The sequence below is a fragment of the Chenopodium album genome, chromosome 9 (assembly GCF_948465745.1).
Source record: "Chenopodium album chromosome 9, dcCheAlbu1.1, whole genome shotgun sequence".
NCBI classification, from domain to species: domain Eukaryota; kingdom Viridiplantae; phylum Streptophyta; class Magnoliopsida; order Caryophyllales; family Amaranthaceae; genus Chenopodium; species Chenopodium album.
In genome coordinates this window covers 33,782,764-33,803,628 of record NC_137842.1, presented here as the reverse complement: position 1 = coordinate 33,803,628, position 20,865 = coordinate 33,782,764, and positions in this window count along the sequence as shown.

Below are 20,865 nucleotides of genomic sequence, written 5' to 3'. Positions count from 1 at the left end.
ATAGCAATCGGGCCCAACAGCTCCTCGACCTCCGGAGAAAAGACATCGATCCCGCTATCGAACGGCAGCGCCACAGAGCTAAACTCCAGTCCCGTAATGAGACTGAAGTCGGTCGGAGTGACCATCATCTCACCCCAAGGGAAGTGGAAAGTGTTGGTGGTGTCCCAAAAGAACTCCACCAGAGCACGGACTACATGGTGAACCCCGCTGGAGGCAATCATGGCCTATGAGGTATTAAACAGTGCCGTCAGTCCGCAAGACTCCCATAGAAGTTGTAACACCCTAGAAATTCGTTTCCTTTAAAATACCCATTCTACTCTTTAAAATACGATTTAGGAATAACTAAGACATTACCGCCACCGTGAAAACGGCTAAGGCAATTATTAAAGATACACAGCGGAAGACTAAAAATAAAAAAAAACCGTTTAAACAAGTCAACTCAAAAGTCAACCAAACGAAAATAAAGTTTAAAACCAGACAAACAAAGTCAAATAAAATCAAACTACAACTTGGAACCATTAAAGGCACTTATTCAAAACCGCTCCCAAAACCAAACCTTTGTATTAGTCCACATAAAATATGTCATAAATAAATAAAGCATAAAACACCTCGTAACCTAATGAAAACTAGTAAGATTCACTCTTCTCTCATGCCCCATCATGATTATGCTTCAATACCTGAAAAATTTATCTCTACTTGTTTCCACTACTCTCCATTAAAAATGGGTCATCATAGGGCCAAGGTAAAGACATGGCCAAACACACAAACACACACAATTAGCAAAGCTGGGTACATAAGCGTAAATTAACCACACTAACATGCTTTCACCTAACAACACGCACTTACCTCATTGCACCTGTTTACAAGCACACACATCAATCAACAAGACACAATGACTAGACACTAAATAATTCATTTAGCGTTGATTACACATCGAACGGGTTTCCTCCTACTAACCTCCCCCAAATAAAATTAAGGTTAACTGACATGGGAGCTAACCGTGCAAGTGACAAAACCACTCAAAGGTGGCGGAATTCCTGCGCATAATAATAATAAAAAGGAATGTACAGCGTCCTGTACTCCATTAGAAGTTATGGTTAAATATAAAACCCCATAACTCCCCCCATTATTCATACTCAAGGTATATACGTTCCAAGAGTTTTGGTGCGTAATCTCTTTCACTTTACGTTATTTACATGTTATTGGACTTGGTGATGACTCTCAAAGCATAATAAATCAATCAACAATAATTATTCAATCAACCAAACATATCAATTTAATTCTTGAATAATTAGTGACCACATATTATTTAATGTTGAACCCCTTTTAATTCTACCTCAGTGTCAAAGACACCATAAACGCATAAAGCGCCAAAAATCCTATCCCTCGGTGTTAAAAACACCTTAAGTGCACAAAGGCACCAACATACAATTTATTCCTTGTGTACATAGACACCTATATAGCTCATCCCTCATGCTTAAAGCATCAATAAAAAATTATTTGAACCATAATAAAATTCCTTTTCAATATTCATAACATAATTAAACATGTAGTTTAATTAATCATGCCTTCTAACATGCCATAAATAAAAGTGTGGTTCAAACACAACATGCCCAAAATATAATCTTCCCATCCATAACCATCACAAATAATTCATGCTTCCCAATTCAATCACAAACACCATAATTTCACAATTCCATACATAAACCTTAGCATGATACTACTTGTAATTGATTGAAATCAAACCTAGCATGATTCTACGTCATCAAAATATGCTAAGTACGCGTACGTACCTTGAGTACGTTATTAAAATTGCAACGACTAGTTGAAATTGCTTACTTCAAAGTCTCCTACACAATAAATCCATAATAGAGTATTAATATCCACTCTAAACAAATTTCCAGCAATATATACTATTTAAAAACCCTCATAATTTAATTAGAATAAGCTGAAATTATATTTAAAACACCATAATTAAGTCCCAATTAATGGGTAATTAAAATTTCTTCAAGAAACATAATATTAAGTGTTCTACATAAAATTCCAGCACTTTATTATAATTAAAACTTGTTGTAATTAAGCTTTAAAACACTTAAAACAAAGGCCTACCCTATTATACATCATAATCCCTCAATAACTCATGAATCAAGAACTTATGGTTTAAAAAATTGGGGCTTTTTAATTAAAAACCAAATCTGAGAATTAATTAACATAATTACAATAACCAACCATCAAAATTAAATCTCCAAACTCATAATTTACAATTAGATTAAAGCCTAGATTAGTTTTGGGTAATAAAGATTTGAATTTTTTTTTTAAAAAACCTTTTTTTTTTCGAAAATAGCGGTTGCCGGCGCCACTGCCGGTGGTCACCGCTGCTGCCGGCTGGTGATGAGTGACATTTATGTCACTCTTAGGGAGTAGTTCTAGAGTCATTTTCGTGTTTATTTTATCTTACTTTCCCCTTTCTTTCTCTTGTTTTCTCTTAATAATATTTCTAGTTTATTTTGGTAATTTTGGTGCGTTTTAGTTCATTTTCTTTATTTTATTAGTTTTAGTCTATTTTCGTATTTTATTTTTACTTTCTTTACTTGTATAGTTTTATTTAATCTTTATTAGTTTAGTGTTATTTCTCTTTTTCTATTTTACTTTATTTTACCTTTATTTTATTTTATTTTATTTTATCTCTTAGTAATCCCCTCGTGTTTTTGGTTATAGGTGTTTTGGGTTTTATGTCAAGTGGGTTCGGGTTCCAAGTTGAGTCAAACGCCAAACAAAGCTGCTGCCCAACCTTATCCATCACCGCACCCTTCATTATCCTACACCACACCAAAACACAACACTCCTCCCCTGCTCCCTCACGCACACAGCAGCCTGCCAAACCCCAACATCGCAAACCACCAGCGCACCTCCATTAGCACCAACAGCAGCGATATTGCACAACCTAACACCACCAGCAACTTCCCCTGCTTCACCCCGCAAACACCACACGCACCAACAACACAAGCATTTCGCTACCCCTGCCTCACTTCCAGTTGCCAGCAACAACAACCACAATCACCCACCAATTCACGCACATCCCCTGCTCCACCAACACCAACAGCAACACAACCTGCACCACGCAAACCACCAATTGCAGCAGCCGCACAACAGCAGCTACCCCCTACCAACATCCCCAACCCATCCAATTAACACCAACCGCAACCCCGCAATTACCAGCACCACCAACCAACCGCAACCCCGCAGTTACCAGCACCACCAACCAACCGCAACCCCGCAATTACCAACACCACCAACACCAACGCAATCAGCCGCACCTAAACCGGCAACATCAATCCACCAATTCACACAAGCATTTCGGCCCCGCAATTAAGAAATTCAGAACAAATTGAAAATCAATCAAGTTCGAGCATACCGTTTGTGGTTCGATCGAACTTCGAGACAGAGACTTTGTGGGTTTCGTTAATCGAAGAGGAGTGGTCGAACATACCCATGGTTCGACCGAACCAACCCCGTAGTTCGGCCGCACCAACCCACGGTTCGATCGAACCATTTCACGAGCTATGCACATGGCTTTTAATGAAGATGAACGGCCTCGATTTGATGATGATAGTTGATGAACGATGGTGATGGTGGTGCGTTTCAATGGAGTTCTTGAAGCAGCCAATTTCGAGGAAGAAGAGGGAAATCGGGAGGGTAGCTGATAGTTTTGGGGATTTTGGTTGGTTTTGTTTTGTTTTCTTTTTCTTTTTCTTTTATTTTTATTTTCTTTTCCTTTTTCCTTTTCTTATTTTCTTTTCTCTTTTATTTTCTTTTTCTATTTTTTATTTTCTTTTTATTTTCCTTTTCTTTCTTTATTTTATTTCCTTCTTTTATTTTTCTATTTTTCCTAGTTTTATTAGCTTAGTATAAATACCCAATTTCGGGGTAATTAAAAAAGGGGGGGGGGAATAACTATCTATTCTTCTCTCTAATTAGTTTTAGGTTAGGTTAGAGTTAGTCTTCATTGGTAGAGAGAGAAAGTGAGGTTTTCTTCATTAATGAACTTGGATTTTGAAGAAGGAGCTTGTTCAATCCTTTGTAGACCTTCATCTTCAATTAATGAGCAATTTCTTACTCTCTCTCCTCTATTTTTTATTTGTTTTATTGTGATTATTATTTTAGTTTTTGGTATTGCTTGTTAATCATGTTTATCCTTGATTGTTTGTTAATTAATCTTGTTATTAACATGATTAGTGAGTAATTTCCCCATTAAGGGGATGGTTGTGGTGTATTTGGACCTTGAGCATGTTCTAGGGTTTAGAATTGATTTATTTGTGATTAAAGTCTTTATATGCTTGATATTCTTTAATATTCTTGCAAGTGCACATTGTTGGTTGATTTCAGTTCAGTTCAGTTCAGTTCAATTCAGTTCATCTCTAATCAGTTCATTTCAATTCAGTTCACCTCTAATCAGTTCAATTCAATTCAGCTCAGTTTAGTAAATGTGAACAGGCTCTTACTTATACAAAATTAATATATATTTATGCAAGACTTATTTCTATATAGTTGTATTAACGATCACTTATAAGATTTGTGCATCAAAACTATTTATAAAAATATTGTTAAAAGTACTGACCATTTTTATTTTTTGTTATTACCTGTTGTCTATATCAAAAGGTTTACAAAGATAATATTTCAGGGGATCTTTTTTATTTGTTTGTATTTCCAAGCCAGTTAGCCACTTCTTATCCTGAATATAGCCGTTACAAAATTGTTATGTATATGTCACATAAGTTTTTAAACTAATCTCTTTCGTATTTAGTTAGTGTCTCATTGATTAGCTATTACCTTTGGAGTTCGGACATAAATGAGAATTAATTATGTAAGAATTAAAAATTTGGTTTGCCAAGCCATTTTCCTAACTGAGCTTCAATGGTGAAGCTAAAAGTGAGAACCATTATTATTTTGACATAATATTCAAAACAACAAAGCAAGGGTGTGCTTAATTTACCTGATTTTCACTTATCTGAACTTATTAGACCTTATTAAAATTTATTTTAGTTCTAATTTGTACTTAGCTAGGTAACCCTTATCAGAACTTAAGGTGTATTCTATTCACTTGATTTTCACTGATCTGAATTTATCTTTAACTTATTATCTAAACTTATTAGACCTTATTAAAACATATTTTAGCTGTAATTTGTACTTTGTTAGCTCTTATCAGAACTTATTAAACCTGGACTAAATTTATCAGTAATTAGGGTGCGTTCTATTCACTTGATTTTTACTTATCCAAACTTATTAACCCTTATTAGAACTTATTTTTAGCTATAATTAAATTGAACTTGAGTAGCCTTGATAAACCTTATCACAACTTATTTGAACTTATTTTTCCTAAACTTATCTTATCTGAACTTATTAACCCTTATAGGGCCTTATCTGAACGTATTTTTCCTAAACTTATCTTATCTGAACTTATTAACCCTTATAGGGCCTTATCTGAACTTTTTTTTCCTAAACTTATCTTATCTGAACTTATTAACCCTTAAAGGGCCTTATCTGAACTTATTATACATGAAATAAGTGAAAATAAGGTGAACTTTTTTGAACTTAACTGAATTTATTTGAACATATTATACCCGATTTAAGTGAAAGTAAGGTGAACAGATTAAATCCCAACTCACATACTCAATAACATCACCTTACATAATGAAATTAACTTTAGGTCACATAAATACTCTGGTGAAGTAGATTGAAATATAGATCAAAACAAAAAAAATTTGGTCATTCATTGATGAGCAAAATAATTATTGTAGATTACCCACCAATACACTCTAATAGTTATATATTAACAAATTTTTCGTAATAATTATTGTTCTAGCTTGTAAGTAAATCTTTCTTTACAAATACTTATGAACAATATTAATTTCCTAACAATATATAAGTATATTACCGGTATATTATAGAGTGAGAAAATATATCATAATTTAATATATTATCATGTCCATAATATAATAAGGTTAATATTAGAATATAAAAACATTGTTTTTCTATGTAATGGCCAAAGATAGTTTAAGTCATTATCGAACCCACAAACAAGTTCGAAAAAACTTAATTGCATTCATCATATCAAACAAGGGTTGCGGTAGGTAAAAAAATATGACCAGTTCATATCTTCTACAAACTTGATACTCCTTGTTCTTTGACAACATTGCACACTTTAAGTCCATAAAAATCATATTTTCGAATCATTTAAAGCGAAATTTGTCCTTTGCAAATACTTATAAATGAGATTGTTATTGAATTTTTTTTACAAACGAATTGAAAACCTAAAATCAAAAACTGCAAAAAATAAAATGTAAAACACAATTGTTTTCGAATTTTTATCACGATTTATTTGGGATTTGCGAATTTATGAATAACTAACATTGAATTTAGGAATGGGGAGGAATAATCTCTATATATGACATGATTGATGAACAATATGATGATCGAAAAATGATGAACGAAAAATGATGAACGATGATGAATGAGCAATGATGAACGATGATGATGAACGATATGATCGAATAATGATCGAACAATGATGAAGGGTATGATGATCGAACGATGACGATCGAACAATGATGAACGCCGAAGGGTGATGAATAATGATGATCGAACAATCATGAATGATGATATAATTATAAATTCAAAAATTAATTTATATTATAAAAATAGATTTTTATAATTTATAATTATGTATTTCTAAAAAAATACATGTATTAAAAAGGATACAAAAAAGAATACAATTTAAATACATTGTAAAAATTAAAAATAATTCAAAACAAAAATAAAAATACAAAATACAGACCTATTAAATTTTGCCACATCAGCAAATTGTGATGTCATTTTTAAAGAATGACATTGTAGAATTTTCACATTTGTTGATGATGTCCAACGGTTGGTCATTTTGTATAGTAGAATGAAAGGATTTTTATTAAATTATACGGAGTACATTACTTCTCAATCTGATCGAGAGTCGTATACTACGACTCTCGTTCTTTTTTTTTTTTAAAAAGAAGGTTAGAGTTGGGATTTTACTTCATTCTTAGCTTTTTCACCAATAAGCATTTTTTATTGAAACACAAATTAGATTACATCAAACTCCGCCAAGGACAGGACCCCTTGCGGAAAGGAATTGACAAACAATTGCTCCACCTCATTGGAAGGAATAAGTCTAGATAAGTGTGCTACTGAATTCCCCTTTCTTCTCACAAGGTCCCGCAAGCTGAAAATATCTTCCACCTGAAGATCATACACTAGCACAGACCTTCCAAAACACTTCAAATTAATTGCACTTGATAAACTAGCAGTATCACACTCCAGCTTCAGGTTTTGATAACCAAGACTCAAGGCAACCCGCAACCCAAGTCTAGCAGCGAGAGCTTTGGAAACCTCAAACTCAACTTCTGCAGACTTCCCTTCGCACCACCACCGATAACACGACCTGCAGGCTGCAGCATCCCTAAAAACCGCCCCTAACCCCACGCCGTTCTCCTCCAACATTTATTGCACCGTCCGTGTTGATTCTTATAAAACTAGGAGCAGGTGGAACTATTTACTTCGTTCGAGTATAAGAGGTAACTTGTTCACCTAACTCCTATAGTCCTATACTATTTGAAGGGATGTAGTCCATCCATATTTATCCAATATTAGAAAGATCAGAGGATATGCTGATATAGATTAAATAAGGAAAAGAAAGTCTCGGAATTATGGGCTTCAATGCTAGCTTGTAATTTAGGGGTGCACTGCCTTAGGTTCATATTAGCTACGACATTTATAAGACTTTAATACAATTCTTGAATTTATTATCATTTGTAGTAAGTTTAATTGTCAATCATTTCGGTTTTCTTGTTTAATCACTTATGATTGGATTCGATAAAATACAAGTGACTTATGTGGAATTATATGCTAAAGTTTTATTTTGATAAATAGTGATATAATAATCCATCACAACTTTCGTTATAATAATATTTTTAGGTTTTTTTAGTGTACGTGGTTAACCTAAACATGCATGTACTAATAATTACTATATTTTCTTATTTTTGGATTTAGTTTTACGTAAAATATGAGTCGTAAATCTGTTATCAGCACGTTGATCATGATAATTGCTCAAATAATAGCGGGATTGGTCCTTTTGATGTTCAAATACAAAGACAAAAGAGGAGGCAGACTTAGAATTATGGTTGCCTATCGCCTACTTTTTGGCAACCATATTCTATATACCCGGAATATATATTTATGAAACGTATAACTTATCTATTTGAACAGTTTAAATTGTACAAAGTTTCAATTTATGAATAAAATTAAAATTCTTTTGCGCATAAAATGAAATTTTAGCAACTATATTAATTATTTTAATTTATTTATATAATATGATTTTAGGTATTTAAAGAAACCAACTTCAGGTAAGGAGAACAACGACCAACCTTCTCTTACCTGGACAGCTGCTGGACTAGTATTTTTATGCGGATTTTTTGGATATGTATATCATATCATCATTCTCCAATGAATTATATATTTATTTTCTATAACTGATAGGCGTGTCGCGTACCTAATAAAGATAAACCTTACTAGACCACTACTATGTAGACGGGCAAGCAAGGGTCGGATCCCAAGAAACTATGGTTCAACTAATTAAATAGACTCAAGCAATTACTAAGCAAGTAACCAAATCAAATGAATGAGAATCAATAACTAAAGAACTAATTAAAACGATTAAATCAAAACAATATGACAAATCAATGCTAAAAACATCCAAGATCAAGCATCACCACGAATACAATTAATGCAATAGTTATTCTACTCCTAACACATAATTTAATTGATTAAAGAGGAAAAGTAATCCATGAATAATACCAATGGTCTCTCCCGAGTTATAATGGCTTCTCTAATCACAATCAAGCCTACTTCCGTGGAATCATGTATGTTAAAGACCTTAAGCACATTACTCTAACTTCCTAATCCTCCATTCAACTACTCCCGTGATGAACTTCAAACCCTTAATTGATTTATTCAAATCCGTCAAAACCCAACTCCCGTTGCGATTAAAACAAAGGATTAATAACAATACTAATCATCCCTAATCTAGTATTGGCATAAGCATAATCAATTAAGCATATCAATTACAATTATTATTAGAGAATTTAAAGAATTAAATCATGCATTAATCATATTCGGGTTCCGCTAGATCTTGGAATAAAGAAACTACTCACACATATTAATGAAAGCAAAAACAATATTCAATGAAGAAAACATGATTAATAAGCAATTAAAAGTAAAAGAAGAATTAAAGATGAATACCAATTACTTGAATGAAGAAAAGCCAATTGTTGATGAACAAAGATCAAAACTTGAAAGTGCAAATTAATCTAGATCTAGAGAGAATATTAGGGTTCTAATGAATGTTTAAAAGCTGCAAAATAATAACTAAGTATGTTAAGTCGGGATTTACAAAGGGTATTTATATCCCTTAATTAAGAAATCCCGAAAAAATACGAAAATGCGGTCTTCGACACATTGCCCGGGCTGACCGGGCAAGGCTGCCCGGTCGGGCGCGCGAAGAAACTCCTTTTTACGCTTCTTCATATGGCCTCAATTGTACAGTTCTTTGTTTGCCCGGTCTGCCAGGGCAATGCTGCCCGGTCCGGGCGGACAAAAGCTAACTCTTCATACTTCCTCTATTGTGACTTCTCTTCTTTCCTTCTTCGCCCTGGCTGCCAGGGCAATGTTGCCCTCCAGGGCGGACACGAGTAAAATTCTCCTCAATCTTAATAAGCTTTCGTGGCTATCCAAAACAAGTCCAAATCATTCGAAAATCTTCATATGCCTACAAAATCAATCAAATAGACCAAGCCACACTAGAGAAGAAAATATTAGCGAGAAATAGCTTCATAGAGCTCAGAAATCATACGAAAATAGCTATAAAATGAGGGTAAAATATGGTATAGAACGTGTACATCAATAACCGTTTGTTGTTTATAATTGTTTTTTAGAGAAAGTGAGTGGGTGTAAAGTAAATTAGGATTAAAAAAGAGGATAAAGAAAGAATAGAGGATTAAAAGGTCTGAGAAATTGAATCCGTAAAATATTGTACTCAATGATTAAGAGGATGCATGATAGTAAAATTTGTTAACCCAAAATAGAATAAAGTAAAAAATGGTGCATCAAGTGGTATATGAAAGTATGGGTAAATCAATATACTTCGTATATGTTAACTTGATATTAATATTTGGTTCTACTAATTAAAGGAAGACTTCAACAACTAATATTTACAGTTCGGATAACAAAAACAATTAATAAAAGGAAAATTTGCGAGGTCCTTTTATGAGGTCGACCTTGTGTGGAAGGTCCTTTTATGAAAAAGGTGGCACGAAAGATCCTTATATGAACATTGGGTTGTGAGGAGGGTCCTTTGACCAAATTCCGGCGTTGACCAATTTTTTCCGGCCAAAAATAATTACGTGATGTGCACGTGACCACTTAAATGAGTTTTTTTTTTCCTTTTTCCCTCTTTTCCCTTGATTTCCCTTTCCCCTTTTAAATTAAGCTCGGAAACAACAATTACAATTAGAATTATGGTTGTTAATTGTTATGGTGTTTGATTTCACCAGAACCAGAACCGGCCACCTACGAAAACCACCCATTAAAACCCACACCTCGAACATCCACCACCTAAAAAACCTCATTTAAGTGGTCACGTGCACATCACGTGATTATTTTTGGCTGGAAAATCTTGGTCAACGCCGGAATTTAGTCAAAGGACCCTCCTCGCAACCCAATGTTCATATAAGGACCTTTCGTGCCACCTTTATCATAAAAGGACCTTCCACACAAGGTCGACCTCATAAAAGGACCTTCCTCGCAAATTTTCCTTAATAATACTCCAATGCCCAATTTATAATTATATACATCATCCATTCACTTTTGTACCGTAATTATTGCAATTGAAATTTCCAATTTGGGACACGGCGCCAATTTGACAAGCAAGGCCATAATCGTGTCGTTGAGCGACTACACCTAAATCAAATGAATTTATAACACTCTACTGACCTAATACGTGTATATGGTAAATAGAGGGGTCGAACCACAGGGAGAAATGCTTAACCACTGCATTCATTACCTAGGGTCTAAGCTATCTCGGAACAAGAAGTGAATAACTAAAAGGTTAAACTAAGAACGAAATGGATTAAAATTAATATAGCTAGGCACCAAGGTAAATGGGTAGGTGAAGTTAAAGCTTGATCATGCAATAACAAAGTAGCTTATCAATGGTAAACTAAACATGCATGAATACCGAAGTAAAGGGGTCCAATCTAACCGCCTTCCGGGATTAATTGGTTTCTCCTAACGTAGCCTCTATGTTTCCACATTAGAACCATATATTAGAAGGTGCAAACAAAGAATTATCGATAGTAATGAATCTCAACTAAGTCAACTTCCGTTACTTGTTAGTAAAGACTCATCTTTGATCAACTAACAATATGCACTTGCAAGAAAGACCAAAGAATATCAAGCATGCAAAGACTTTAATCACCTTTAACATAACCCTAACATTAAAAGCATGAATAATTAGCAACTACACCATCCCCACACCCTTGGCTAGGCGACTACTCACAAATTATGTTGAAAACAATATCAATCATCAAATCAATAAGCATCAACATGATTAATAAGCAAAGAAGAAAAATCAAAGCAAAATAAAAAACAAAGGTAAAGAGAAAGAGTAAGAGATTGCTCATTAATTGAAGATGAAGGTCTACAAAGGATTGAACAAACTCCTTCTTCAAAATCCAAGTTCATCAATGAAGAAAACCACACTTTCTCTCTCTACCAATGAAGACTAATAGTGTTTCTCTCTCTAGATTAAGCTAAAATGTAGAAAAATTAAAACTAAGTTAATCTAATCTCCCAAAACCTTCTAAGATGGGACTTATATAGTCCGTACAGAGCCAGCTGATAAAAGGAGAGGTCCGACCGAACAATGGGAAGGTTCGGCCGGACTACAGGGTAGGTTCGGCCGGACTACAGGGTAGATTCGGCCGGACTACAGGGTAGGTTCGGTCGAACCTCCCTGATCCTGGTCTGGTCGAACTCCTGTGGTTTGGCCACTCCTGCAAAACTGCCAAATTTCATCTTGTCCCTGCCTCAACGTTCGGCCGAACAACTGAGCAGGTTCGGCCACACCTTGGTTCGGCCACACCTTCAGGAGGTTCGGCCGAACCTCTTCTGAATCATGCTTCCTCAAGCTTCCCTTGAGCTTAGCTTCCTCCTCTTGAAAATCCCGATGGTTCCTACAAAGCATAAGCATGAAAATCACAATAAGAACAAAGCGAGAAGACTAAGAAAAAGGGAAGATAAAGGAGAAAGAAAAGAGGAATCAAAACTAAGTAAAAATGCTCAGAAAGAGGGCCAAACAAGTGCAAATGAGGGGAGAATCCTTAGAGAAAAAGGATAAAAGAGTGGCATAAATGCCACTCATAAAAATTCCCCACACTTGCCTTTTGCTTGTCCTCAAGCAAGGAATACTAAAACAAAAAGACAACACACACAACAAGCATAATATGACAAGGGTGAAGAAAATCAATCAAGCTTCACGATGGGAAATGCTCCAAATGGACTCTAACATAGGGACATGAATCAAAGAATTCTTACTTTTCTCAACTCAAAGAGGGGGAACACGTTCTAAGATGCTCATGGTTGAAGGAGACAAACCTAAGCTAAGCGTAGAGAACTAATGATTTCATCCTCTGCCCTAGCTCCAACTAAGATGGTCCGCGTTCTCTCCACTAGCTTCAAATCATCCCCAAGTTAGCTCCTCATGATTCTTCGAGGAAACCGGAAAAAGAAATTTTATGTGGAGTCATAAGGTTATCCCGACATCTCAACTATGCACACTCTTTCCATAGGTTTGAAATCTATCTCCCTCCACCGTTCTTTGACCGCACTCCTCCAAGTCCAAGGGTCTTAACTCGGGTTGTAATGTCATGCCTAGGGGTTAAGGTTGGGAATTAATTTGAAAATTTTGGTGGCAAATCCTAAGTGAAGAAAAAGAGTGGCCATCTCTCAAGAACAACCTAAGAATTGAACCTAAATTCAAATTGCAACCTTCAATACAAATTTTCACAACATTACTTCATTTCTCTCATCATTTTCTCTTTCTTTTCTTTTTTTTCAGTGTCATGCACACGCGTACAATATTCTTGATCATATTGACTCTAAAACACCTAAATCGACAGATCCATCGGATGAAATGTGGAAACGTCTTGATTCCATTGTCAGGAACTGTATTTATTGCACAGTCTCTAAGGATTTGCTTGAAACAATTATCGAAAAAGGGGCTACGGCTCAACAGATTTGGGACAAGCTCAAGGCGATTTTTCAAGACAATAAAACTACTAGAGCCGTCTATCTTGAGAAACAATTGAACGTCTTGCACCTCTCAAATTTTCCAGATATTTCTTCATATTGTCGTGAATTGAAGAATTTAAAAGATCAATTGGCCAATGTCGATCAACCGGTGTCGGAGCAAAAGTTGGTGATTCGCTTGGTTTCAGGGCTTGTAAATACTGATTTTGACACGGTGACTGCTATGATTCAACAAACGGACCCATTACCTCCGTTTGAAACCGCAAGATCCAGACTCTTGCTTGAAGAATCACGTCGTGCCAACGACAACTTTACTGCACCATCATCCTTTGTGGCGCAATCCGGCAGTCTCACACAGCAAGCCACTGCCTCTTCTTTCCAACAACAGCAGCCACAATCATCAGGCCGTGGTGGCGGCTCAGGTGGCCGTGGCCACGGCAAAGGGTGCGGCAGAGGCCCCCAGCAACAGCAGCAACCCCAGCAGCAGCAAGGGGTGCCACAGTGGGGACAACCTCAATGGGCTGGTCCACCGCAGCACCCTCAAGCCTAGCCTGGGGCACTTCAATGGGGTCAGGCCCCGTGCCCATACCTACAGCAGTCGTGGCATGTACAGCGGCCTGGGTATCCTACTCCACAAGCTGTCAGGCCACCTGCCGCCTATCATGTTGGGCGAAGCCCAATGTTATACAATAATCAACAGCCTCCGCAGCTGTATTATTCTCAAGGCTCGGACCCCAATTCGGCTATGACACCCACGGAGCTCGGAAACGCCTTTGCTACGATGGGATTGCAAAACTATGATCCGACTTGGTATATGGATTCCGGTGGCGACTTCCCACATGACCAATAATGCCGGTAATCTCTTACCCCTTTTTAATTTAAGCATAAATAATCATATTCAGGTGGGAAACGGTCATCGCATTCCAATTACGGGTTATGGTCACTCTAGCATAGCTAATAAATCCCTTTCCCTTCGTGATGTTTACTTAGCTCCCCAAATTATTAAAAAACTAGTTTCCGTTCGTAAATTTACCAATGATAATTCTGTGTCTATAGAATTTGATCCTAGTGGTTTTTCTGTGAAGGATCTACAAACAGGGAGAATTCTAGCCAGATGTAATAGTACGGGGGATTTATATCCAGCCACAAACACACCATCCACCTCTCTGGCTACATCGCTCACTGCCTCATCTATTTCCACATGGCACAACCGCTTAGGACATCCCGGAGCACCCACTTTAAGCTTTCTTAGGAGTAAAAATTTTATTGATTTTAATAAGGAGCAAGACTCCATTTTTTGCGTAGGTTGTCAATTGGGAAAACATGTTCATTTGCCTTTTAATAATTCTAATAGTACTACCTTTTCTGCGTTTGAAATTATTCATGTTGATTTGTGGACTTCTCCCATTCGTAGTGATAAAGGTGATAAATACTATTTAGTGTTATTAGATGATTACACTCATTATGTGTGGACTATTCCTCTTGTTTACAAGTCTCAAGCCTTTCAAACCTTTCTTAATTTTCGACAATATGTGCTTACCCAATTTGAGCGTCCCATTAAGTCATTTCAAAGCGACCATGGTCACGAATTTGATAATGATCTGTTCAAACTTTTCTGTGTCGAAAATGGATTTGTTTTTCGCTTTTCTTGTCCACATACATCATCAGAAAATGGCAAAGCTGAACGCATGATTCGTACGATTAATAATATTAAACGTACAATTCTATTTCATGCCTCTCTCCTACCTCCATTGTGGAGTCATGCCCTTGAAACGGCCACTTATTTGTTGAACCTCATGCCTACCAAAACACTCAATAAAATTACTCCTGCTCAAGCTTTATTTGACATTGTCCCATCCAACACTCACCTTCGAGTTTTCGGGTGTCTCTGTTTTCCTAACCTCTCCGCCACGGCCAAACACAAGTTAGCACCTAGATCCATACCTTGTGTATTTCTTGGGTATTGTAGACACCCATTTGTGTCTCTCCAAAACCAAACCCAGTGATGAGTACCTTTCACATCGAATCATAATCGAATGAAGTGAAAGTGTGGAAAGTTTAGTGTTGCGGATAGTTTTAATTTCTTTTCTCCTCTCTCTGTTTTTGAAAACCTATTTTAAGGAAACAGCCAATCCAGTTTGGATGGTCCATGATATGGGTCCAATAGTAGTGTAGTTGGATGGAGTTTGAAAAGAGCTTTTCAACAACGATATATTATAAGCCCAATTCCGATGAATATTGAGGAAGTTATGGCCAAATTACTGAATTGGGCCTGGTTTGAGCCTTATATGCGGCCCAATGATCTAGAGGAGGGCCTAATATAGATTTATCCTTCCTAATGCAATTAGGGATGGTTTTAGTCTTCTAGATTCTTCTAGAAGGTTCTTTTCATTCCTAATTCAATTAGCATTGATAAATTGACTTTTGTTGACTTTTTAGAGTTTTAATCAGAATCAAAGAACGTTTTTCGAGGAAAATACGATTTTATTCTCCTGTACGGCAATTTCTATCTGATTTTTCGAGGAAAACGCAAGCTGTAGCGCCTGACGCTACGCTTGGCGCCTGACGCTATCCTTAGCGTCTGGCGCTAAGGTCAGCGTTTGGCGCTAACTTGGCTTTTTGCGTCAAAACTCTATTTTTGATGTTTTATCTTTTTGGCTGATTTTCTCTATAAATAACGTGTTAAAAACTCCGTTTTCATTCACCAATTCTTATTCTCTTTTTCACCAACTCTCATCAAGATTCTCTTGATTATTCCCTCTCTCTCTCTTTTCTAAACTAGCCTTTTCTCAAATGTAAAAACTCCGCATACATTAGCACTAGAAACACCTAGCATAATTCGAAGTTGCCTTCGTCCTAGACGTGAAAGGTTTTAATTTCTGAGGGTTTGGTCCCAAATCTTTATTTCAATTATTTAATTTATTATTTTCCTTGAAGTTACTAACGTGTGTATTTTGTTATTAGAAAGAGGTACGAGGCATCAAAGTAAGTACTTTAATGGTTTTTATTAATGTTATTATATAGAGTTCATGCTTAGGTTACGTTGTTATTATGATATTCCTAGTATCATGTCTAGGGTAAATTTAATACTAAGTATGATTGTTACGATGCCTTCTATTTTCTTTCCAAATATTCATGTTAGTATCATGTTAGGGCTAAAGCTTTGATTTTTATTGTTTAGTGACATGCTAGGGTTTGTTATTAATCTTGTTAGTATCATTCCTAGGATCTAGCTATTATTATGCTTTAACATGATTTATGGTTATTATTATGATTATAATTATTATTTTTTTGATTATTATTATGTTGCTTGATATATTTATTGTTATTGCTTGATCACACCTTTTATGCATGTTTAAAGGGAATTGGAACTTGTAATCACGCTTAATAAGATAATTAATAATCTTGTTTAGGGTTAATTTGATTATAATTAAGTGATCGCCAATAACAGTTTTATTTGTGCATTAATATTCAACCAATATAGATAAACAGGTTTAGGGTTAATCTTATTGATTGTATGTTAGTTAGAAAGCGCACATGAATACGATCTGAATAAAGTAGAGGCCTATTATTAGGGCAGGTTCAATCTCTTTTAGGTTGGATTTGTACCTTCATCCCCGAACCCTATTTGGTTCAAGACCTTATAGAGTTGACGATCTCTTGGATCGTTAAGGGGTGTAACCTTCACCTCGTGAACGGTTTACAAGTTCCTAAAAAAAACTTGTTGGCGACTCTTTTGCTCTATCTTCTTTCCCTTTAGACGCCACCGTACTTTAGTGTATGATCACAGTGGGGTTCAAGCTAGGGGATTAACGCTTGAAATATTCCCTACAGTTTTTGGCGACTCTACTGTGGAGGATTTATATTTTAATTCCTAAAATTTATTTTGGCAATGATTTAGAATTAGTGGATGAGACTCGAAACGTTCTAAGTATTTCATGTGCGTATTTTTGATTAACATTATTGTCATATGCATAAAAAAGATCTCATTGGAAAGACCATCCTTAATGAGTTAAAACATAGGATTTTACACGTAGGAAATTTGAGAAATATCTTTCACAACTAGGACCGAAATAACACTATGCGAAATTGGAAAATTTTATTGAGCATAGAAAGCTGCTGAGGCATGTAGGAATTAGCGTCAGCGAACAGAATATTAGCGCCAGACTTTTAACTGTGGCGCCAGACGATAGTTCTGTTGCCAGGCGCTACAGCTAAAACCTAGCGCCAATCTCTGTTTGCTGGCGCCAAATTCTTCCAATACCAAGCCAGTAATATGTGTTCTAATTTCGACCAGTTTTTTGCATCGTTTGCTCGATCCTACTTCCTGATTGAGTTTTTCTCACTTTTCTGAAACCCATATGTGTTCTACATATGGACAAAACCCTCAGGGAATTCATGCTCCATCTACCTGATTGAACGCTCTGAGCAACAAAGGGTACATCCGAGAATGTTGAATTCATTAAACCATGGAAGTGAGTTTTTTCTAAAACTCGCGGTGTCCCATCCACTCGCGCCAACCCTTCACGGTTAGGCTTCCGCGCGGTGCATCCGGACAATTAACCATGGACCCTTTATTGACTAAACCATATCCCGAACTTTAGAGAACTAGAGCCATGGTTAGGTTGCAAACTCATTGCATCATATTGTGCCTACTTGCCTAATTGTGCATTATTTGTTGTGCATACTCTATGTGTTTTTCCTAACCGTTTGTTTGACTTGCATTAAAAACGACATAAACTGTTTAATGGCTAAGAAGGACTTTGCTTAATTAATTAATTAATTAATCTTGGTAATTAGAGTCTAATAATCTAATCAGAGTTGACTTAGTACGACTTTAGGCATACCCTGTAGAGTAATAATACCGAAAGCAGTTCCAAATCAACGTTCCAGCACTGGCGCCGAGATTTGGACTGCAGCGCCACTCTGTGGAGTGTAACGCCTAGTGACAGCTCTGTCGTCTGGCGCTACACTACACAGTGTGGCGCCAGTTTTGTCGTTTTGGCGACAGTTCGGTATATTGCTCGAGTCATCACTTTGTGTCTGATTAAACAGTTTGCTAATCAATTCTGTTAATTATACCTTGTTAAGTCATTAATTGAGTCTAGTCACATAGTCTAGCCACATGTTCATGACACGAGTCTTAACATGTCACCTACACTCACTAGTCTTAGCACACACTTTGAGTATATGTCACCATGACCATGTCTTAGGTTCATGCATGAGTCGGTTTTTTCCGTCGTTTGAGTTGGGGGTACATTCTATTCCTAATTTTCCACATCTCTCCATCCACATGCTTTCTCCATATCACCACCCTCATTTTTCTACCTTCTTCTATCCATTGCATGTTGAATAAAGTTTGAGTCAAATAATTAACAATGAATATCCCCAAATTCCTTTTCCACAGTACTTGGTCAAGGAGAAAAGGGCGATTAATCAAGGATAACCTCTTTATTCAAGTCTTACTTTTTGATAAACCGATTCGTCAAAAGAGGAAGGCTAAAAGGATAATGGCAACTCAAGAGGAAGTTAATGAACTTAGGAGTCAATTGACTGACGTGACTGAGGTGTTAAAGGCTTTAACCCTCAAAATTGATGACCCTGTGAAGCAACAACAAATGAACCTCATGCAACAAAGCTTGAGCAAGCTATCTAGTGACTATAAATTTCAGGGCATTAGTTCACAAGGGGTCTCGCTGGACAAAGAACTTCTCCCGCATAAGTTCAATGCCAACGACATCCCAAAATTCAAGGCAACAGATAACCCATACTTTCATCTAAGAGCTTTTGAAACCATAATGAACATTAAGGGGATTGATAAGAAAGTCTTTCCTTCCTTGTTTTCTTTATCTCTTGAGACCGTTTGTCAAAAATGGTTCTTTTCTCTTGACAAAGAGAAAACCTCTTCTTGGGAGTCGATAACAAACGCTTTCATAGATAGATATAAGTGCAACATTCAAGACGAAACAGACCACAGACAACTTGAGATGTTAAAAACAAAAAGAATACGAAGGGTTCACTTCTTTCTTCAACAAATGGAGGGAAACTTCTGCTAATATGGTCAAGGTTCCTACCGAAAAATAATCTGTGAGGATGTTTATCAATAATCTCCAAGGGAAGTATTCAAAGCACTTAAAATACCAACACAACTTGAATACTTTCAAGGCTGTGTATAATATAGCCATTGACATTGAAGATGACCTTCTGAAAGATAATAGTGCGAGAGCAAAGAAGAACGACCATCCTTCTTCTTCCTCTCCCATTAATGAAGTACATGTTACGAACGCCTCTAAATCACGAATCCAAAGGTTAAAAAGAGTTTTCACTCCACTCGATATGAGTTATGAAACAGCTTTCGAGAAGCTACATCACAAAGGACTAGTCATGCCCATAGGGCCTATCAAAGATCCAGTTCCAGAAGCTAGGCCACCCAAGTGGGACCCTAATAAGCACTGCAAATATCACCAAGGAAAGGGTCACGATACTGAGGAGTGTTGGAAACTCAAAGAAGCTATTCAAGATCTAATCGATAACAATGAAACTCTCGAGATTCTAGCCATCAAAGAAGATCAAACATCCTTCGATCCATCACTTCTTATCATACCTGTAGGTGAGCCCATGATTGAGATAGCTTATATAACCTCTCTCGATGAAGTGGCCATAATTGAGGAGAATGAAAGTATTTTCTTAGATAATACCAGGGAAGACTCGTCAAGTCTAAAAGAGGATGTTTGAAAACTGCAAGATGTCGTTGCCATGCTCTTGAATGTGGTAGAAGGGCTAGCAAATCCGGTGACGGTTATCGAACAAAATTCTCGCCAAGGTTTTAATAAAGAACTCAATGCTCCTAAGCCACGGGCAAAACGGACCATTGAAGAATACACACCAATAGGAATGACTTACAATGAAACTTTCGACTGTCTTCACGATTAAGGTCTCATTCACCCCATTGGTCCCAGTCAAGACCCTCCGCCTGAAAAACGGTCTCCTAATTGGGATCCAAATTCTTATTGTCTATACCATAGAGGTCATGGTCACACCACCGAAGTATGTCTCGCCCTCAAGGATCGTGTTCAAGATCTCATTGATTCAAATCTCCTTCATGTTCCTCCGCGCGACAAGAAGGCCAAGATTAGTAACAATAAAAATCGTGGCTGTACAGGAAAGAAGAACGACTATCCTTCTTCTTCCGAAAACACCTACTCTAGTAACAATATTGGTACTTTCGACCTTAATGAAATCTTAGCCATGGATAATCGAGGATTTAGAAAGCAACTTGTAGGCGTCGCTCGAAGTGCGCATACGTTAGAGCATGTGGTAAATATGCTTGGCACTCTTAGGAAGTGGGAATTGACATAATACGATTAGGGACAACGATTAGGGACAAGGAAAGTAGGGAGCCGCCAACAAGTTTTTAAGGAACTTGTAAACCGTTCACGGATCATAAAAGGCAACCACGATAAAGGGACAACG